Here is a 19823-nt window from a genome sequence, read left to right as displayed (position 1 = left end):
GCAATTTGAACCTCGCGAAATGATTAAATTCTCGTCAGGCGTGGCCCACGCAGAGAAAGGGCGGAAACAACCTACACGCCGTGGAGAATGCTAACTCCCCGCTGTGCCCATTTCACAGATGTGCTGTCAGGCAAATGCTGGAACTAGAAATCACCTTCCACGAGTCCCAGTTTGGGGAACCCTCAAAAGGAGTGGAGTCCCTCCACGCTCGCACTAGCATGGAGAGCATCATAAAAGACCTACTGCCACCTCTGCATTGGTTAGTTACTTAGATCGAGGCTATCACAGGACGTAAGTGTGCGATGTTGTCCGTACCTCAAACGTACGGACAAGATCGCAAACTCGCACCTCTCTGCCCACTGCCAGCCTACTGGGACATTTGCGTGAAAGCAGCAAATATTGTTCTAAAATAGACCGTCCAGTTGTTAGGAACAGGGAAATAAAAGTACGGAAATAGGGGAGTTGTGAGTGTGCCGTTGTAAGAGGCCTATTTATTTTCTCTAAGGTCTGATCGGTCGCGAGCTGGAAAACGCAGCGAAAATAAAGAAGTTTTATTTGCAACATTTATTTACACCTTCTAGCTCCCATTTATGACATTTGTCGTAGAGTGGCACCGACTTCTTGATATCCTCCTCACGGAAGACAGCCGCCTTTGCTTTCCGCAGGGTTTCTTCTCTGGTCTGCAACTAGTTGTCTATGCTTTCAAAATGCTATCCTTCTAGCCAGCGTTTCATGTGAGCAAAGAGATGATCAGAGGAAACAAAATCCGGCTTACATGACGCGTGATCCAACACTTCCCATCGAAAACGCTGCAGGCCCGTCTTTGTTGCAGTTGTAGCGTGCTGCCGAATATTGTCATGAGGAACGGCAATGTCTGATGACGACATTCCTATTCGCTTATTCTGAATTGCCCTTCGTAAACTATTTTCTCGAATCACCTGATCCAGTCACTGTTAAAAATCAGTGGTTGCCACTAGCTTCCATCCCTGATCGGCTGCATCACCTTTGCGGCACTTTGTGGCCACTCATGACAGCTGCGCTAAGTGGGCTGCATGTAAATCAGGCGGATCCCCTCTTCATGGAGAAATCTAATGACCGACGCACTTTACACTTGTCGGGAAAAATTTTGTTATTCCAGGCTTCTGTACGGCCCACTGTGCGCTCAGAACTGAGAAGTGCAACGTAGCGCGGTCAACGGGCCTACAAGAGACACTGCGCAACACATCTGCACAAAGTTTCATTGCTATGCACTGTGGTTTCTATTGCGCGACCGATCGGACCTTGGCAAAAAAAAGATTAATCCACATATAATTTAGATGAAATCGGACGAAATCAGAAGTAAGTTGATGCTTGGAATTATTTCAAGCGAAATTGCTAACTTGTTACACACAAAAACTGTAGAGCGGTCACTGAACTTTCAGGGGTCCATATCGACGAAACGCAACACTTAAGAGTAGCGCTGGCGTTATGGATGTCAGGTTGCGCTGAAAATTTTGCCACATTTATATCGCTGAAACATCAGTTTACACACAAATAATACGTAATGAACCTGCGTCAGTTTCAAATAGTATAACTTGTAGCAAATATATAAACAAATGTCATGTATGAAACCTTCCTTGGTTGCAATTTTATAAATTGTGAAATATCAGATGGAACTGACTAAGAAATCATACCAAATAAATGTATTCTACTCTCCACTGTATTACACAAATCTCTGGTCGTAACCAATGGGAATAGTATATGGCAGATGACGAGTGATTAAAAGGATTAATCAGTTCTCTTGAGAAGAGTTGCGCCACTGCTTGTGTTTTGGAGTGAAGCGTGTGATACTTCATTATCTGATACTGTTCAATTATTGCCATTGCATGTAATGTTAGCTCGAATACACCTTGGTGTTTATCGAGATGATTCCCAGTACCCTCCCCCTCCTATCTCTTGTCTGTCTGTCTGTCTGTGAGTGTGTGAAGTAACTTTTTCTAAGAGCCCGCTTAACCTAACCTCTTCCGGCGTACAAATTAGTGGAATAGCTGCAATACGATTGTTAACAGAATTCCTTCAAAGTTGATCACTGTTGCCACCTGGTATTGCGCCTAAAATGAATATATAAAGTGCTATGATGTGGATAATGTTCCAGAAGGAATTGTTAGTGTCAAAGATATTTTATTTTTTCAGAAAAAGTACAGTAAACTCTCAATACATTAGGAATACATTCATATCACACACTATTAAATGCCGGTAACCTGACGACTATAGTTTACATACACATTACATAAATATATATTTAAAAATGGTTGCTTGTCTTTCTTAGTTTCATATTATGTAAATGAATTCAATAGAAAAACTGTAGTGTCTTTGATGTAAAATATAGCTAGCTGTTGGTTTCGTTTGCGACTCTCTGATCCAAGAAGATGCCGGTATATTTCTTCAGATCTTCGGCACTTTGCACCATTGCTATGAAGTATGTCGTCATTGCCATCAAAATCTGAAAAAAATTGCATTATTACAAAGTTTGCGAATTAGAAAACTTATGAAGGCTACTTAGGCGCTTATATTTACAAATATCTTTTGTCGACTACTCACTCCAATTCTGAATAGTGACAGGGTAATGGGAGGCCATCTTGTAAGAACCAACAGTTGCACAATAATTTACCTGTCAACCAATTCGATGCTTAGCACGTTTAAAATACAGTATCCATAAAATAGTGTCCACTTAATTGCATCATTTACCGAAAGTTCTACATCAGTAGTAGTAAGGGTGGATCATCTTATACTGTATTGAAAATGTTCTGAACCCGAGACACATTCAGTATTTCAATGTAGCTATTGGTGTTAATGATTTGGTACTTAAAAATAAAGTGTATGTCGCCAGCTAGGCATGACATGAAAAACCTTTGTATTGTTGTTCCGGTTTTTCAGAAGTTTTTGTTTTACGGATACGTGCTTGCTAACGACGTCCTGTCCCACGCAAATTAAACCACAGCGCATTTACCTCATAAATAATCGTTTACACATTTTGTTTGTCATCAGTCGGGCATGTGCTGATCATTGTAAAGGTGTGTTAAAACTTTATCCTCCTGAATCTCTTCTATTTTCATAGCGTTTGCACCGTTTCAAATTACGGTTGATTTAATTGTAGTTGCCTGATCTGGAATAATCAGCGTTGTCAGTCTACAATGGATAATTTTTACACTGGCATTTCTAGCGTTTCAACAGTTCATTATAACAAAAATTCATCCTATCCTGATTGAGATTATTTAGTAAAATAGAATGGCCACTATGAATCACCGAACACTGAACATTTTGAGTCAGTGCTGAGAAATATGTTGAAAAGAATACACAAATTCACTGCTTCTCTGCTATCTCATCTATTTACACTGATGAGCCAAAACATGACCATCTGCTTAATGGCTTGTCTGTCCGTCTGTCTTTGGAGCGAAATACACCACTGATTGTGCGTTGTTGGTAGGTTTGAGAAGGAATGAGGCATTAGATGTCTACACACAGGTCATGTACTTCCCATAAATAACGGGTCGTTGATTTGCGTACGTGGTAATGACGTCCAGATTGGTTCCGTAGGATTTACTGCAGGTGAATCTGTTCGCCGACATGTCAACATGAGTTCACTATAACGCTGCTCAAGCCACTGTAGCACCTTTGTGACCCAGAGACACGGACAGTTAACCTGCCGAAAGACGACATCGCCTTCGGGAAAGACGTCAAGTATAAAGGGATGCAGGTGGTCCGCAGCTGTCAGCGTGTCTTCGATTACTACCATAGTTAGTAATGCAAGCGCAGGAAATATCTCCCATGGCATAATATTGCTCCCGCCAGCCTGCGGCCGTGGCGCGCTGCGCGTTTCGAGCCGCCGTACACCTCGATGACGGCGTTTGTGGAGACGATCATCGACCTAGTGTAGCAAAAATGTGATTGACCTCAAAGACTGACACGTTTGCGTTGGTCGCCGGTCGAATCCGGATAGTGCCGTGCCCTCTACAGTCATAACTGTCAATGTCGTTGGGTCAACATGTGAACACCTAGCGGCTCAACAATGTACGATGAACTCTGTGCTCCGAAAAACTTCCTCGTGCACCAGCATCCTACTTTACGGAGCAGACAAGTCTCCGAACCCCACGTTCTGTGAAGATTCGTGGACGTCCATCTATTTAGCGTCTGATGGTTGTTTCACTGTCCTACCTCTTTCCATAGATACTCACGACAGTAGCACATGAACATACGACCAGCTTCGCCGTTTTCGAGATACCCGTTCACAGGCTCTGTGTAACAATAATCTGCCGTTTGTCAAAGTCTCTTTTCTCAAAGAATTTCCCCATTTGCGACACACATCTTCGCTAGGGTGATCCCTCGTCCGCTCATATTCTTTTGTTACTACATCATGTGCCTGCAAAGCCGCCAGGCGGCATCCAACGCTGCTGAGGGCAGTGGTCATAATACTTTGGTTTATTACTGTAGAGTTTACACATGTCGATGCCAGATTTTTCCAACAGATTCGCATAAGAAGTCTAAACATATGTGCGATCACTTACGTATTTATACAACGGAACTGCTATGCAATGGAACTACGAAAAATCTTACTGAAATTCAGAAAAGATGGAGGCTATTCATCACCAATTTAGCATGGGGTTGCGTGGTAGGAACGTCAATTCACATGTGTCTATTAATTCATTCTTTTATTTCATTTGGTATGTTTTCCACTGACTTTCGTCCTCCAACATTCACGAGCAGAAGTATTTGTGCCTACATGTTGATAGTGAACAAACTAAGTCTAAAAGTGGAGTGAATGGACTGATATCTATGTGGAATCTTGTGTTAAAAAACGATTGCGAGCTCAAGAGAAAACATAAGCTGAAGTAGTTAACGTACTGACGACAGGCAAACGTAAACATTATTGAAATGTCACAGAGACAACTGTGCAGATATCCGGGTAGGTGTAACCTCAGTGCTTAGTTCTGCCCCAGCAATGTTCTCTTTGTTCAGAGACGCTTTATGAACTATGACAAACTGCACTATGTGGCCAACAGAAATTATTTTAAAATCGAATAGAGCTGTTTTGGTCTTTTTGTCTTTTATGATATTTATTGAACTTCTCGGACGCAACTGCGTAAGCTGTGTGAGGGAGGCATAGCCACTTTGCCAGCTCGTACTGAACAACCCATTTCTGTCGTAGATTTCTTGGGCCAGTCTTCTGCTAATTCACTCTACTGTCCCAGCAGCAGGCATCAAGAAAATAGAAAGTAATACCGGAAAATGTATCGAAAAGGAGCTTTCTGCAGGGTCGAACTTACCGACACAAGCATACCTCGGTTGACAACGCAGAAGCCAGATGCAGACACCTGGACCGGATTGGCGCTTAGCTGTGCCATGAACATCACCACCTGCAACATAACGAGTTCATTTTGTGCCTCGAGTACTATAAAAACGTACTAAGCATGATGAGACGAGAAAGTAAAACTGGAGACACTCGAGGCTTTGACTTGAAAGACATTTCTGGAAATAGGCCACGACTCACTTCCACGCAATACTGTGTGTCCGAAGCATATTATAAAACCAGATGAAAAGCTTTCGACCTATGTTGTAGTAGGATGTTGATGATTTGGTGGACCGATAAGACAAGAAATGTGGATGTTATTTTGAGAATCGACGGCGAAAGGAATCTGTCGATGATACAATCTGTGTTACCACTTCAAGGAACCGAAAAGTGTTAAAAAGTGTCGTGAAATATATACAACAAATGATTATGGACGCTGAATGTGTGTGGTACTCAGAGGTAGAGAGACTGATACGAAAGATGTTCTAGCTAGTTGCATCAGTCCAGTCAGAAGACAGATGACCAAATGGGTACTGTCAGTGATATGTCAACTGCCGCTACACTCTTCGAAAAATATTATTCACCTTAGCATCACTTTCGTCAGTAAATTATTTAAATTCTACGGTAAAACAGTTCCCGGTATATGACCGCATCATCAGGTTGTTCTGCTATATAGACAAACGTTTTTCTCACTGTTGCAAATGACCTTCATCAGAGTGGTGTATTTACTGACATTTACCAAATTTTCTATCCGCTTGAAACGAGGTGCCGAAATTATGTTTACGTGGCAACATGAGGGTGCAGTCTCAATATCCGGAAATGTTTTATTGAAGATGGCAAAGGTCACAGAAGCATACGCTCGTATAGTGATTTCAGTCGAAAAGAAGTCTGGTCTATACGTATGATCTTACCTATTGGCAAGTAAGGGAAGTTACTGGTACATGCGACTTGAATGCATTCCAGATCTGGACTATTTAGTCCGTCTCTGATTGCACGAGTTTTCAAGAAGACTTAAAGTAGTTCTCAAAGCAGTTTTCCGCCGACTCCTGTGTCATCCTGTGCCTACGACTTCGTTTGACGTCAGAATGAAGGAGCCTTTGATTAGCGCACCGTTATCTCGGTCATTAACGCCTGCTTTCGAAATCCTAGCCACTAGTTCTTCAAATTTAGCTCATGAACAAGAATAGTTCCTGTCCCAGTCCTACAAAGTAAGCCAGCCGGAGTGGCCGTGCGGTTCTAGGCGCGACAGTCTGTAGCCGAGCGACCGCTCCAGTTGCACGTTCGAATCCTGCCTCGGGCATGGATGTGTATGATGTTTATTAAATTCCTCACAATCCTGAAATTGCATGGAATTATGGTGGCGGCTGGTGAAAGATGCGCAGTAACGAAAATGTGTACAGCACGACAACGTAGATGACAGCATCAGTCCCACGTTTATGTCCCGTGATTATTCAACGTTGTACGGCATGTTTTTTGTAGTAATGTGCCTTGTATCTTGCACTGTAGCGCTCGCTGTAGGTACAAAGCAAGCACACTCATTTTACGTCAACAAGCACTTTATACGAAGTTGGGGAGAGAACATTTGGAACGTGTGGTGTGGGACAGGCCTATACCGCAGAATACACAGAATACGACACGCACCTGATGTGTTGTGCAGACACGACTTTAGACTAGTGCAATGTATTATGAAACGTGTAAACAGCACACTGACCAACAACTTGGTTCAGACGAAACTCTATTTTTAGTACCGAATACTTGTTTACCTGTTTCTGAGACTCCACATCCAACTGGCTGAGACGTGTACGTTTCAAGTCGTCAACAATTTCTTGTGCCTGAAAGATAGAAATAAACTATTTGAATGAATGCTGCTGAAGTGACAAAAATTTTTAACATCAACCATAGATAATTTACAGCTCGAGGTGAAAATTACACTCGGCGCCAAAAAGTTATGCACCTAGAAGGTGTGGAAGTTAAATGAAACTTCTGTCAGTTTCATCTTCTAGCAAACACACCTGTACCAAATAATTTTAGAAACACTTGTTAGCAATCTAATGTAATAATCATTCAGTCCTAAACAGATTCAGCAACCGAGCAAATTTGCTATTTCAGAAATTTGCCTTGGTACAGGTCATTCTATGGTGTATAATAACACAGATTCTGGTGTGCATTTCCACCAGGTGGGTTTAGCGTTCAAAGAGAGACGTCGAAAGTAGATTAGTAAGTGACCTTACAAATAGACTGAGATTCACTACGTGATCAAAAGTATCCGGACACCTAGCTGAAAGTGGCATAAAGTTCGTGGCGCCCTCCATCGGAAATGCTAGAATTCAATATGATGTTGCCCCACCCTTAGCCACGATTGACAGCTTCCACTCTCGAAGGCTCACCTTCAATCAGGTGCTGGAAGGTTTCTTGGGGAATGGCAGCCCATTCTTCACGGAATGCTCAACTCAGGAGAGGTATCGTTGTCGGTCGGTGAGGGCTAGCACAAGTCAGCATTCCAAAACAACTCAAAGGTGTTTTATAGGATTCAGGTCAGGACTCTGTGCAAGCCAGTCCATTACAGGGATATTATTGTCGTGTAACCACTCCGCCTCAGGCCGTGCATTACGAACAGGTGATCGGTCGTATTGAAAGGTGCAATCACAATCCCCGAATTACTTTTCAACAGTGGGAATCAAGAAGTTTATTAAAATATCAATGTAGGCCTGATCTGTGATAGTGCCACGCAAAACAACAAGGGGTGCAAGCCCCCTCCATGAAAAACACAACCACACCATAACACCACCGTCTCTGAATTTTACTGTTGGCACTACACACGCTGGGAGTTGGCGTTCACCGGGCATTCGCCATACCCACACTCTACCATCGGATCGTCACATTGTGCACCGTGATTCGTTACTCCACACAACGAGTTTCCACTGTTCAGTCATCCAATGTTTACCCTCTTTACATCAAGCGAGGCGTAGTCTGGCAATTACGAGCATGATGTGTGGCTTATGAGCAGCTGCTCGACAGTGAAATCCAAGCTTTCTCACGTCCCGCCCAACTGTCATAGTACTTACATTGGATTCTGATGCAGTTTGGAATTCCTGTGTGATGGTCTGGATAGCTATCTGCTTATTACACATTACCACCGTCTTCACCTGCTTACGGTCTGTCAGTCAACAGACGAGATGGGCCTGTACGCCTTTAGGCTGTACGTGTCCCTTCACGTTTCCACTTCATTGTCACATCGGAAACAGTGGACCTAGGGATGTTTAGGAGTATGGAAATCTCGTGTGCAGACGTATGTCATGAGTGACGCCCAATCACCTGACCACGTTCGAAGTCCGTGAGTTCCGCGGATGTCCCATTTTGCGCTCTCACGATGTCTAATGACTACTGACGTCCCTGAAATGAAATACCTTGCAGTAGATGGCAAAACAATGCACCTAATATGAAAAACGTATGTTTTTCGATTTGTTCGGACACTTTTGATCTCATAGTGTATTTTATTTAATTCTGCTTGAAATCCTGCTCCCTCCCAGGTCAAACAACGAAGGATCAGAGTTAATCCTTCTTGCTCACCCGATGTTAATTAATATTTACCATCGATAAATTCTTACTTTTGGTTGTGTGTGTGTGTGTGTGTGTGTGTGTGTGTGTGTGTGTGTGTGTGTGTGTGTGTGTGTTTGTTTGTGTAAATGCATCTGCCGGCTGTTACAGACGTCACCCGGCTACACTGCTTGTGAGGTTTGAACATTTTGTACACTGGGAAAAAGTCAAATTCCACATTCCCATATAATTACATGTCAAATCAACAAAATCAATCCCATAAAGATAATTGTTGAGATTTGGGCCATTCTAACGGCGATAAGTCATCAGCATATAGTCACTACAGGTGTGGCTCAATGTGCTTCCCACTTGAAACATCCTAGCAGATTAAAACCTGGGTCCTTTGCTTGGATAGCTCTGTCATAGAGCACTTACATTCACATCGACATGGCTACTCTGCAAATTAGACCTATTTGCTTAAGTGTCCGGAACCTTCACAGTAATTCTCTATTATTCCAATCTTGAATAGCGCGCGGAAAAAACGAACACCTATATGTTTCCGTTGGAGCTATTATTTCCCTTATTTTTTTAGTGATGATAGTTTCTCGCTATGTAGGTCGGCGTTAACAAAATATTTTTGCTTTATGAGGAGAAATTTGGTGATGGAAAATCGTGAGAAGATTTCACCACAACTAAAAAACTCCTTTGTTTTAGTGACGTCCACCCTACGTTAACGATGTTCTACGCTCAATTTTGTTGCCTTTCTTGGCAAGCTGTACTGGTCTTAAATTCCAGCAAGATAATGCCCACCTGCCTTCGACCTTATTAAACCATACCGCGGCCAACAAGACAGCAGGATCTCTCCACTGTTGAGAACGTCTGGAGTATTATGGACAGAGCTCTCCAACCAGCTCGGGATTTTGACGATCTAACGCTCCAATTGGACAGAATTTTGCACAGTATCTCTGAGGAGGAGGTCCAACAATCCTATCAATCAGCGCCACTCCGAATAACTGCTTGCATAAGAGGAGAGATGAACCGACGCGTTATTGATATTCTCAATTTGTGATGCCCACCTAGCTGAGTGGTCGGCGTGTCTGACTGCCAAGCCGTGGGCCCGGGTCCGGTCGAGTTGGACATTTTTTCCGCTCGGAGATGGTTCAAATGGCTCTGAGCACTACGGGAGGTAATCAGTCCTCTAGAACTTAGAACTACTTAATCCTAACTAACCTAAGCACATCACACACATCCATGCCCGAGGCAGGATTCGAACCTACGACCGTAGCAGTCGCGCGTTTCCAGACGGTAGCGCCTAGAACCGCCACTCCGGCCGGCTCTCCACTCTGAGACTGGGTGGTGTATTGTCCTCATCTTCACCTCATCATCATCAACGACGCATTAGTCGCACAATGCATCGTGAGCTGGAAAGACAACCTGGCGGCCCAACTTCCACAGGAGGGATTCCCGACCATCGATGCCATACGATTGTTTCTCTTCGTTCCTTGACTATCTATTTGTCTTTACATGTACATCGCTTCGACTGATCTGCGTCCCATTCGGGTAATTACTTCGTGTATGTAGTACTTACAACCGTAGAAAGCCTTTGTCCAAAATCGGCGATGGAGCACACCATAATGACGTTGACGACGTTGAAGGTGAGGACGTGACCCTTGTTGCCGTACACGACCTGGTAGAGGTCTAGCATGATCTCGATGCTGACGCTGGAGATGGTGGCCGCGAGTAGGGGACCGAAGGCGGCGGTGAGTCCGCGGGAGGCTGCGGTCGCGAGCAGAGCGTGCAGCAGCCGGCAGCGCTCCAGTTCGGCGACGGAGCCGCGCTGGGGCGCCGCCAGCAGGTGGGAGCGGGCGAGCGCGGCGAGGCGGCGGCGCAGCGCGTCGCAGAGCAGCAGGAAGAGGCTGGCGGCGGCGGCGCGGGCCGCCACGGGCGCGTTGCCCACCAGCGGCGACGTCACGAACAGCCGCGCGCTGGGCCGCGGCATCCCCAGCCCCAGCAGCCCCGCCGTCGCGACGGCCAGCGCCGCGTTGCCGGCGGCGCACAGCCGGCCCAGCCAGCGCTCCAGTGGCCGCGCCGCCCCCAGCCGCGCGTCCACCTCCTCCACGGAGGACAGCAGCGCCGGCAGGCCCTTCGCCATGGCCGCGAAGCTCAGCACGTAGACGGCGTTGCGGCAGTGGAAGTAGGGCTGGATGAACTCGTACCACGGGTCCTCGGTGGACAGGTGGTTGACGGTGGTGCACAGCGTGTGCAGCCCTACACAGTAGGCCACTGGCCACGACAGCCACCGGAACTTCACGTCGACGTCCGCTGAACAGCTCAGCACGCCCGACAGGGGTAAGGCGCCCAGCAGCTGAGCCACAACTGCTAGAGGCTTCAAGCTGCTCCACAGCGTCTGGCGTTTCGTTAGCCTCATTGCGTCTGTCTTCCCGCGAGGTCTCGTTTCGGCGTGCTTCTCGCCTCGATGTTCTGTACTCGAGGTTGCCGGTACTAACTGGAAAACTCTCCTGGCCTTTGCTGCAGAAAGCCGTCTGTTTAATAATTCATAACCCTGAATTAGCTGCCGTAGTACTATTGTCTTACGTAGCCGTAATCGGCTAAATTATCTTCAATTTTCTAACTTTTATCCGGCTGCAATCCAAACACCAGGTTATTTCCATCGGATTTGCTTGATACTGAACCACTTACGGTGTAATGACGTCAGTGCTGTCAAACAAAGTAGTGACAGAATTTCGAGAAATGAACGCCTGCAAGAAAAAGCGCAGTAGTCGGTATTAAGTTTCCACGAATTCCCATTTTTTCCCATCTAATCAAATCGATCAGGAAGCGTGTGTAGTGATTTCTGTAAAAGCTTTGTAGCTTCCATAATGGATGAGATACGGAAATCAACTGCTAACGTTTCCACTCTTTTTTTTATCCTTGTGGGTATTGTTCTTCTACGCGGATGGATCACTTAGGACCACGCGTAATCAACATTTGTTGGCCTTTCTTTTCGCGCAGTATTCATTCATAAGCAACGAATGGGCTAGCTTTCGTTGCATGTCGGTTAGTTTTTCTCTCTTCTGTCTCAAAACCCCGTGTGTTTGTGATTTTTGTGATTTCATTTCTGTCATGTAGATTTGGAGACCCTAATTCTCTCAGGTCTTTATCTGTCTGTTTGTACCAGTTCGGTCTTGCAGTTTTGTTCCTCAAGAATGTATCGATTTTGTGCGTTAACCTGTTTGAGTCCATTCTTTCTAAATGCCCCATGAATTGGATTCTTCTCGTGCTCATTGTTATTTTGGAGATATTTTTATATATTTCTGCATAGGGGTTTTGGATAATGCACGCCATCTTTGGTTCTTGGTCGTAGGATTTTCCTCATTGTTTCACGTTCTTTCACTTCTAATTCCCCTTTTAGTGTTCTGTGTTGAAGGTTTAGTATCACAGATGCGTATAGAGCTTCGGGTTTAATTACTCTTGTGTAGTGTCGTATTTTGCAGTTTTAGAGACTCTTTTTGATGTAAACGTTTTTTTGCTAACTGAAACGCCGTCTCCATTTTCTGTGGGTATATTTATTGTGAAAACTTATTTTTTCTAGTATCATTTCAAAACCATGAAGATACATATTCACACAAATACCTGTAAAAGTAATGAACATCCGTTACGTAATGTTCACGCCTGCTGGTCTACTGGCAAACGCCTGTGTGGAACCAAAAGGTCACAGTATCGAATCCCGGTCAGACAATGGATTTTTCAGTCTGCCTTTTCCACCAAGCCTTCATCTCTCATCGATAATGATACGTGGTACGGATTCCACGTTAAACTGTTGGTCCCTTTCCCCGGTTGGAAAGCTGGGGTAAGTTAGGGAGACATGCGTTGCCGAGGTGGCGTCCAAATGAAACATTTGTACCAGTTCATTACAACGCGTGAGGAAACATGAGGAAACTGTCAGTGGTAGATCTTTAAACCTATTGATAATTGTACGAGCTGCCTCGTATTCAAATGATATACGTGCAGATATATTTTCCATCGATTACCGTATTTTGTGACTGGAGTCTCGTGGCTGCAAAATCTGTTGCAGTTCAAGTAGAAAGCAATAAATATAGTTGTTGTAAAAGTAATAAGGGAGTAAACAATATTTGTTAACCACTTAGTAAATTCTGAAGTAGCTCTTAACAATAACATTAGGTTACAATTAGAACCTTCCGTTACCGCTATGGCCTGAGAGCAGTACTGAACAGAAGTTGCAAAACCGAACACACAGTTGCAGAGCTACAGCAATGATTTAAGTTCGTGTTACAATCGTACACACAATTTCAACCTACCGCCAATGTTAATAGCAGTGTACTGCCCGCCAGAATGTACATAAATGGCATATTAGTCCTGCTCTTTGTTCTTACTAAGAGTCTCACCGTTGTGTAGGAGCAATATTCCTGTCTTCGATTCTGTCTTGAGTGCCCTTGGAATAAATTTCACAGTACAGGGATACAAACGACCCATACTGTAGGAGAGCTAGCTAACATGGCAAAGAGTATTATGCTACATAGGGGCGTGATAACAATCGTGCTATGATGACAGTCGATGTAGTCTAAGCGTAGGACACATTTACGTGAAAGCGTTTTGTTTGTTCTTTCGGGCAGTGATACTTATTACGTAAATTAAAGTTGGAGGGTGGAGAAATGATAGGAAAGAAAACATAAGACTAATGGTATCAGCTGCATCAGGACTTAATGCAGAATCAGCGGTGACGAGTGAAAATGTGTTCCGGACAGAGATTCGAACCTGGGATCTCCTGCTTACCAGGCAGTTGCGCCACCTAGACGCAGTGTTTATCGCCAATGCGCGGATATATCGAAACGCTCCCCGTTCGACCCACACTTCGACCTAACACCACCTATTCGCAGTCTCCTTCCGTGTCCTCCGTGTTCGTTAATTTTAGATTCCCACTGGAGGTCGACCGTAAACGTGTGTCCGCACTGCAGTTGTGCATTCATTGCCCGTCGAGGCGAATCACTTATATGAATGCGTTGGTCTGTTCTTTTGGACATGTCCGAAAGAACAAACACCACGCATTCAAAGAATAGCATCGTTTTGCCGTTCTTCCATTGCAGTCAGTAAACCCATGCACGAGATGCATCTCGGTCAAGTATTCATCAATAAACCTATTCATTTTGCCGTGTTTTGGTATTACAGTAGAAGCAACACTGCAGAAAACATGAAAACGCCATAAAACCGAGCAGTACTGAATCCGGAGGCGCGAGGTGTTGCGTTGAAAATTTTCGTTATATTGTTAACAACTGAACAGCTCGAATACGTACGTAAATCTTATCACCATCGAATCTTGTGACAATGTTGTGGACTATTCGCTTAACTCCCCGCTGTGTCTCAAGGGAAGTCTACAGCTCTAATAAAACTAAAGCTCCGCCCGAAACAGGCCATAAAGGCCCAACGGTACCGACCGGCTGCCGTGTCATCCTCAACTTACAGGCGTCAATGGATGCGGAGATGGGAGGGGCATGTGGTCAGCACATGGCTCTCCTGGCGTTATGTCAATTTATGAGCCACTACTTCTCAATGAAGTAGCTCCTCAATTAGCCTCACAAGGGCTTAGCGCACCCCGCTTGCCAACAGCGCTCGGCAGAACGCATGGACACCCGTCCAAGTGCTAGTCCAGTCCGACAGCGCTTAACTTCGGTGACCTGATGAGAACCAGTGTTACCATTGCGGCAAGGCCTTTGGCCTACGACTCTAATGGCTACAACCAAATGAAAATCATTTTAAAATACGCTGATCAATCTCACCTCCCATCAGGGTGATTTATTCGTAAAACTCTGTATTTGTTTACAGTGGATTAACATGTATCGCTTCAGGCAAAAATAAAGTGTGCCAAAATAGCTCAGTTTGACTCTTCTGTACCTGCTGGTCATACTTGTCTGTTAGCCGGGCGGAGTGGCCGTGCGGTTCTAGGCCCTACAGTCTGGAACCAAGCGACCGCTACGGTCGCAGGTTCGAATCCTGCCTCGGGCATGGATGTGTGTGATGTTCTTAGGTTAGTTACGTTTAATTAGTTCTAAGTTCTAGGCGACTGATGACCTCAGAAATTATGTCGCATAGTGCTCAGAGCCATTTGTCTGTTAAATTGATTGTTTCGTCGGCGATCTCTAGTTCCGTATGGTTTCAATTCGGTAACCTTCAAACACTGATTGTTCACAAATGCAAACTTTAACAAACAAACAAGCTTGATGGTTGACAGAATGGACCCATCTCCGCATCTTTAATATCGTTCTTGTTCTTATTTTACCGTTCGATTTGGGATACTTATTAATACAGTGGGTGCACGCAACTCTTTAAGTGACGCGTTCACCGGATATTAAAGTTCTGCTTGGAAATTCCTACGATCTATTCGGGAAGAGGAAGCTGTGCTGTTAATGGGAACATCCACTCCCTTCCATAACCTACCTTAACAACACAAGCACAACTGAGTAAGAATTCGCCAGTCCTGCACACGATGTATTTTTACACTGGATACTCCATCACAGGCTAGGGAAAATTAGTGGTAAGCGAGCCACAGCGGGACTACATTAAGGAGCGTCACACTTCGTTAACTACGTAATCGTCAAATCAACATAGAGAGGAATGCAGTTCCGGTGCACCGAAGTTAGGAATGAAGCTTAGGAGACAGACAAAATTTACATCACCGTTTCTTGTATTTGTACGAAAGCTGTGTAGTAATAACTCGTTGCCAGAGGGGCGACTATATTCGAACTATTCAGACTGTGATTCACGGTAAAATCTTTTATTATTTAAGTATTGCATTTGGAAAAGTCCTGTCTGCAGCTCGTGGTCGTGCGGTAGCGTTCTCGCTTCCCGCGCCCGGGTTCCCGGGATCGATTCCCGACGGGGTGAGGGATTTTCTCTGCCTCGTGATGATTGGGTGTTGTGTGCTGTCCTTAGGTTAGTTAAGTTTAAGTAGTTCTAAGTTCTAGGGGACTGATGACCTCAGATGTGAAGTGCCATGGTGCTCAGAGCCATTTGAACCTTTTTTTGTGTGTGTCAGTGTGTAAAAGTCCAGATAAGTTTGCTTTCTTTTAACGTACAATTACAGTACACGAAATTCCATTTTTTATAGGACGAACAACATGCACTGTACAGGGACGGTACATCCAACACCGGCGACATATTCGTCAGTCCAGTCACCACTCCATCGATTACGGCAAATTCGAGATACTGATGATATCCCCAGGCTATTTTGAATCAGTAGTCAAGGAAGCTGTCGAAATATAATTGTCAAACAACTTGTCCAACCGAGAAGACGACTTCCAGCTCGAAAGCTCATGGATGCCATTCTTTTCATGTCTGCTCTCTCGGAGGAATCATTGTTCTGTTTTTATGCCTGGAATTCTAACACACACCATCCGTTTTAATAAATAACCACTCAATTTACAAGCACTGTAGATTTGCCGACCTGGCGCTTGCAAGGTTTTATTTCTTGGACGTAACATATATTTTTCTCTCTGACTAGTGCTGTTGTGCCGATTGCATTATCCTCGATGTATGCGCATTTTTACACAGTACATCATTGAGTCTAGTGGTTCTACTCCGGTCACCGACTCGCCTTGAAGTTGGTTGTACGGTTAACAGCCAGAAGATGTACTGTTGCTGTTCCAGATGCAGGCGCTAGAGACGACGGAAAGGGGGACAGAGAGAGAGAGAGAGAGAGAGAGAGAGAGAGAGAGAGAGAGAGAGAGAGAGATAGAGAGAGATAGATACCCATAGCCTTTTGAAGATCTTGCTACTGTAACGATGCTGACGCAAGAACTGATAAATTGTTTTTTAACTTGTCAGCAAGAGGTAAGGGGCCGAGGCAGTTGGCGACGGTCGTGTTTGACGGTTGGCTAAGGAGGCGAGCGCCGAAGGACACAGTGGCCGGCGGCTATCTGCTGCCACCATCGCTGGCCGAGGGCACTCCCAGCACAAACATATCTGCCCCACGGAGATCTTATTGACCTCGGGCAGCTCATTTACATATCTACACACCTACGCACGTGGGGACACGCATGCATAAGCAGAACAAACAGGCGCGCACGAATGTGTGTGCGTGTATGTGTACGTGTATTCATGTTGATTCTAATGGATCTACATGTGCATATTATCATAACATTTAGAAAGAGCTTTGTGTGCGAGACTTCCTTGAATACAAAATTCGTTCCCGCCAGACAACAAAAGATACAAACGGGAATAACTGAACCTACCGCGTTAAAGATGTCGGGTTTATGCTGCAGTGACGGCGTCCTCTGTTTTCATCATCTGCTGAGCCACGTATTGGCATGGCGTCTATTGCCTCGCCTTCTGCCCTGTACTACTCTCGCTGCTGAATTAACGTAGTAGGGAGTAGGAAACACTCACTTAAACTGCTTTCACAAAGAAGTAAGAACTGTTCAATTTTTCCCGCTTTTGCCTTCACTTCGTACCATGTCTGAGACTCGAGCATTTAATCTTAAAGAACGGCGGACGTGACAACTCGCCACGCCTAACATCCATTTACAGTATTTCGAAAGACCACCGTCTTCCAAAAGAGCTGTTAAACATTCGTAGTCGTCACATTGACAGAAGCAGCTACGGGGAAAAGATTGAGTCAGGCCTGGAGGCGTGCTTACATCTACTAGTTAAGCGTCAAAAAAGATGCAGAAATACAATATATTGTCATGCAGTGAATATTACGTTATACAATAAATGGGCACACTATGTTTTCAAAAATGTTTAAATGTGTGTGAAATCTTATGGGACTTAACTGCTAAGGTCATCAGTCCCTAAGCTTACACACTACTTAACGTAAATTATCCTAAGGACAAACACACACACACCCATGCCCGAGGGAGGACTCGAACCTCCGCCGGGACCAGCCGCACAGTCCCTGACTGCAGCGCCCCAGACCGCTCGGCTAATCACGCGCGGCACATGATGTTGTGTTACCAGCTTCCCACATTGACTATATTCTGCAGCGGTCCACCCTTTCCTTATGTGCGCACATTCTATGTAGAATTGACTTAAAATTATCATGAAAGTAAGTGTGAAGTTCGGTCTCATCCTCCCATTGAAAGTCGATCAGTCTCGATAAAAGCAAACGTGTTAACATTTTGGTGTTGCTAATAGATTCAGTTAACAAGATATTTAGTTGTTAACTGCTTTCCGAAGTGTGAGCTGTAAGAAATTAGTTGCTTTATTTGCAGCATCAAAACGTATTATAGATTTAAGTGTTAGGAAGTATTTTCTGCAAAATATCTGTATGGAGTGTAACTATATGTGGAAGTGAAACATGGGCAGTTGAGACGAGAAGAGAATAGGAACTTTCGAAAAATGGTGCTTCAGAAGAACGCTGAAAATTAGGTCGGTGGATCACGTAACTAATTGGGTATTGAACAGATTTCGGGAGAAAAGAAATTTGTGACACAAGCTGATTAAAAGAAGAGCTCGGTTAAATAGCAAACATTCTGAGACAAGAAAGCACCACCAGTTTTGAAGTGGGGGAAGTGTGGGGGGAGCAAATTTTAGAGGAAGACGTGAGGATGTCTGCAGTAAGCAGGCTGAGAAAGAAGCGACTTGCAGTAGTTAATCGTAGATGACGAGTCTCGCACAAGATGCGGCACGGTGGAGAGCTGCAGCCAACAAGCCTTTGGACTGAAGACAATAACAAAAAATTCATACGAAATATACAAAAGGACTGTTGATATGTCGTTCTTCTGACCACAATGATGAAGTAGGGCGTGCTTAGAAACGACTAAAGGCTTTATAGGTTGTTATATAACAGGATGTTCATTACATAATTATTTGTCCACTACTTGTAAAACACAGAGAAATGTATTTTAGTAAAACGTACCACTCGACAGCAAGTTCTGGAATGTAACAAATATCAAATTTAGACCTTACATCTGTGACTCGTGGTCTGTTTCCAGAGAAAATCACATATAACAGAAATTTCGAGGCGTGAGAGGCACCACGTATATGTAGTTGTGGTGGATCGAACAGTTACACGCGAATCGTAGGTTGAACCCACGGTAACCAGACGAGTCGTCCAATTGAGACTGTCACTGTTACTCATCACGACTTCTGAGAGCATTTCATCCTTACGGCAGTTTCTTTGCACTGGGAACCTCTGGCCGCAACTGACTTCCTTTTGTAATGTAGCCATTATTCTAAAACTCCGTGACAGACTGAAACTACAAGCTGAACAAATACTCGATACCGAACCCTAGGCTTTCAGGGTCAATCTCCTGACGTACCCAGGCACGATTCACGCTTCATCACCCTACTCACTCCTCTCCCCCTCCCCCCCCCCCCCCCCAGCAGCACACACACACACACACACACACACACACACACACACACACACACACACTTAAAAACAAACCTCTTAGGTTCAAGCTTGCACTACGCCCAAACACTACAGATGGTCTTTTGCATGCCTACAATCCACATTCTGCTGAGGTCATTACGGCAGTTGTGCAAATACCGTTGTTCGGTTCTGTCCTGAAACAGTTTCACTCTGTCAGAAAGTTACAGAACAGCGTACACTCTCCTACAGAGTTGATACTCATTCTAGAAGCACGTCAATTATTACGTAAGAGAGAATTTATAAGCTTCTCGGTTTTGCCCTCGCAGCATGTATGGGGGGTTGGCTCATATTAAACTGGTCGTGATAATGTACTAAAGCCTTTTCATTGCTAATAATTTTCCATACTCACTCTAAAGTAGGTGCATCACTTGAAAAGTACTTCTTTTCACAAATAAGAATAGCGTTGGACTAGTTTGCAGATTTACTTCAAACAATGTGCCATCGATCGGATCGTGAAATGCGTGGTTCATGTCAGCAACATTGGAAAACTGTTGGATTGCGTGCCTTCGGCATCCTCGTTCTAAAATAGCGAGCCTTACTCGTCGACGCTTTGACGCTATGAGTGCGAGCAGC

General features: G+C 44.5%; 1 protein-coding gene across 1 annotated transcript in view; it reads left to right on the top strand.

The window, feature by feature from the left end:
- The window catches only part of LOC126273293 (protein dead ringer-like), a 633628-nt gene that overhangs the window by 225609 nt on the left and 388196 nt on the right, over positions 1 to 19823 (top strand). The window lies entirely within an intron of this gene.

The sequence above is a fragment of the Schistocerca gregaria genome, chromosome 5, assembly GCF_023897955.1.
Source record: "Schistocerca gregaria isolate iqSchGreg1 chromosome 5, iqSchGreg1.2, whole genome shotgun sequence".
Lineage (NCBI taxonomy): Eukaryota > Metazoa > Arthropoda > Insecta > Orthoptera > Acrididae > Schistocerca > Schistocerca gregaria.
The sequence above is the reverse complement of the archived record's forward strand: the minus strand, read 5'-3'. Positions and strand labels throughout refer to the sequence as shown.